The 3,832-nt window shown below is 30.8% G+C and overlaps 1 long non-coding RNA gene across 1 annotated transcript in view; it reads right to left on the minus strand.

Moving 5' to 3' along the window:
* LOC106468046 overlaps positions 1-3,832 on the minus strand; it is a 62,507-nt gene that overhangs the window by 18,804 nt on the left and 39,871 nt on the right. The window contains exon 2 of the long non-coding RNA XR_001291372.2: positions 2,703-2,827. This is a non-coding gene — a long non-coding RNA (uncharacterized LOC106468046). The remainder of the gene's footprint in view (positions 1-2,702; positions 2,828-3,832) is intronic.

Here is a 3,832-nt window from a genome sequence, read left to right on the forward strand (position 1 = left end):
TCAATTGCACAGCTGACTTGCAGAAAGGATATTGTTGCATCAGCGAGTCACATGACTAGTGTGACACCACGTTTCTAGAACTATTCCGTACCTTGGCGAATGCTCTAGTATTTACTAGATATAGGGTAGTCTGGTATATAAAAGAGGGTGACAACGTGACGGGAGAATAATGTAATGCGTGTGTGTAGGTAGTGAGTAATTGAACTGCAGTCACAGGGTAATGTTGAAGTTAACGTTCGTTCGTTATAGTGTTTGTTTTAGCGCAAATATTGAAATTAAGTGTATCGTAAAGTTCTATTCGGAAAGAATAAACCAGTTTTATTAAGTAAGGACTTGTGTCGTTATAGTTTCGTCAGAACGAAGTTACGGAAAGTTAATTAACAAACGGAGACGTAACAGTATGTATGTTTCATCTCAATTTAACCTACATTACTAATTTTACTACACATAGTGTTAGGGTAGAGAAAATAAGAAACATAAAATTTTACTGAAAAAAATACATTTGATATTCATTTAGGAGGTTCTAGAGATTATGTAAATACAATTTGAAAATTGTAAGATAATAAAAGATATCAATGAGTAAGTGAAAAAAAATTAAATAAAAACATTTTATCATGTGAACTTAATTTAATCAGTTGATTGATCCCAAACTGATCAATGGATTAATTTCCACTACAGTAATAATTCAATAAAAACATTTCATCAGGTGGTTTGAATTTGATCAGTTGATTGATCCCAAAGTAACATCTAGTCCAATATCAGATGTTAGCTTTACAACTTAACTCAAAAACACATAAGGAAATGCAATCCTGGTCGAAAGACTACAGTGCACCTTCTGCAGAGAAAGAAATTTCTGACATCAGGATATTTCAAGACATTGTTTTCTATATGGTATGGAAAACTCTAATGATGCAGCTGACAGGTGAACTTAGTTTGAAAGATGCCAGAAAGCAGACTAATTACCACCATGAAGTTCCTGAGTTGTCCAGAAAATTCTCTATGGGCTGGGAAAGACATCCAAAAAAAGTAGAAATTTATGAACAAAAGTAAATAACAGTGTTTCGAGCAGAAATCAAGGAAACGTTTGACAATGATCAGGTCAATAAATCCAAGATGAGTAGCCTGGGCAGTATGTTTGAGGAGCTTCAAAAATGGCATCCAAATAGGTTTGATCTGCCTAGCAAAAGTGAGATCCAGACATAGATAGCAAAGCTCATAATTCAAGCAGCAGGAAGGTAGAAAACAAAAGTGCTAGTCACAGTATGGTGCTTTTGAGCAAAGTTAGTGGCTGAAAGGCCAAATATCAAACTCAGGGAAGGTGTAGAGGCATTCTGGACAATGTTTAGTATTGATGATGAGAGTTTGCCTTCTGACAGCAATGTCCACAGCTTAATTAGTATGCTGAAGCAAGCTATGAAAAGAGAATTTGTGGTCTTGCCTATAATCTTACATCATCACAGTAGTAATATTCTCAAGGAATAAATATGAATACATGGGCAGTCTATATGAGAGCCTGAGACTTCCTCCCAAGCATGCAGATAAAGCTGAGTTGCATCATTTTGAATGCGCTGCTCAGATGGACCTGACGAAGATAAAGAATGCTGTGTCGACAGAAAGTAAAGGCACCACATGCTTCTTAGGAGAATGCTGAGGTAGAGGAGGATGTTACAAATCATTGTTGGTCAGAAGAAAATCATGATCACAGAGTGAACATGACCAAGTTTGGGCCAGAGAAAAAAATATGATCATTCAGTTTAAGGAAAAAATATGGTAAACTGTTCCTCACATCAAGCCCCACAAAATCCGCTATTAGCTGATCCTCATCCATCTAGAAAATTTACCATATTTTTTCTACTTCACTCATAGATTCAGTGTTAAAATTTACTGTGTATATATTGTAGAATTCAGTGTTAACATTATATATGAAGTCATATTTTTCTTGTGCAAAAATAAACCTACAAGGTCAAAAATTCTTTCTGAAAATTTACATTTTAAAAAATATCATAAACAAAAATCACTCTCTTTCCATTCAGACATGATTACAACATATTTTTAAAATATTTGAAGTGCAGCAGATATTGCTCTCTGATTAAGATTCTTTGGAAAATGTACAATTCAATGGATCAGTTTTCACTACAGTAATAAACTATTCTAAAAATTGATGACTCACAAAAATTGTTTTTTTTTTTTTTACTTTTAAAGCATCAACATATAAGCTTTTGAAAACTTTTTAATATTTTTAAGTAATTAATTAAGTAATTAAACAGTTTTCGGTACAGTAACACTATTCTAGAAATTTTTGACTTAAAAAAGATGCATGTTTGATAGTTTATACAACCACTTTAGCCTTCAAAGACTTTTTAATATTACTAGTTAGTAGTGCATAAATCTGTACATGTTGAAAACTTTACAGTAAACATATTTCTTGCAAAAAAATTTCATAAATTATATGACAATTAACAACATCCATAATAAGCTGATCTTTGACCTACAATTACATCATACAAATCAGTGTGCATCAACATAAGATTCATAATCTTTATTTTCTAAGTCTATCAATTGGGTGCAAATCAGTTTCCACTGTTTACTTATTTATTTGGACTACAAATATGTAAGCTTAAAACTCAACGTCCTTTATACTGAAGTTAGCACTACCAGTGAATTTTTTATTTTGAACTAGAAACATCACTGACTGTACTTACTGCCATGATAAGCCAATGCCATGAAGCCTTTCTTTCAAAGACCTTTGTCTTGTTGGCCCAGACATGTTGGAAAAATTGTGTAATTCAGATGAATAAGTGGCTGCCAGAACTTACTTTCAAGCTTACTGAAAAAACAAAACAAAAAAAACTGATTCCTATTCAATCACTAAAACATCAATAGGCAATGCAAGGTGTGAAATTATAGAAGTTGGTAAAACATTTGATCTTATACAGGTATGAAGGTGTTATTACATACAACAACAAAATAATACTCATTCATATAAAATTTACCAAATAAGGATAAAAAGAAAACTATTAGCTATATGTAACTCAAATGAAAGAGTTATGAACATATATTAAAAGTTAATGACAAATTGGTTTTTTTGAAGTAATCACACAACTTAGAAATTATCCACTGTAACTCTGATTAGGATATAAATAGAACTAATTTAGTTTACTGTCCATTATATTACATACTGTAAATGTCTAAAATGCTGTAAAATAGATATAAAATATAAGTTATGTACATATAAAGTACATGTAAACGTAATAATAAAAACAATGACAACTCATTCACAATATAGTTTGATAATTAGGTTTGTTGTAACAACTTTATTACCAAGTTGTATTTTTGCCAAAACAAAATTATAAAACCTTTGAAACTTATAATTTTCAATATGCAGCATTCACATAATAATTCAACATGTCAGTTAATTCTTAAGTAGAAAATGTTTATACTGCTAACATGAAATGGAAATTTCCAGTAATCATTATATACCCTAAAGGTGATTATTTGCATCTTAATCTACAACATTAAAGTTTTTTAATTTCAATAAGCCAATTCATACTAACTTGCATTTAATATTTCTACATCCATTATCTACTACTAAACTAATGTACATTTGTTTATGCAACAAAATTAGGTAATTATACTCTTTTAAGTCTTGGACATTGCAGAAATTTTGTTTCAACAAGATATAATTTCTACATTGTATTATTACTTGTATGATCAGAAGTTATATGTATCTATTCACACACACATATATATATATATATATATATATTTTGTAGGCAGATTTTGTTAAACAAGACCGATGTCTGTAGGTTTACTTTCTACTTAGAATTCTTCT

This window comes from Limulus polyphemus, unplaced genomic scaffold (assembly GCF_000517525.1).
Source record: "Limulus polyphemus unplaced genomic scaffold, Limulus_polyphemus-2.1.2 Scaffold2848, whole genome shotgun sequence".
NCBI lineage: Eukaryota > Metazoa > Arthropoda > Merostomata > Xiphosura > Limulidae > Limulus > Limulus polyphemus.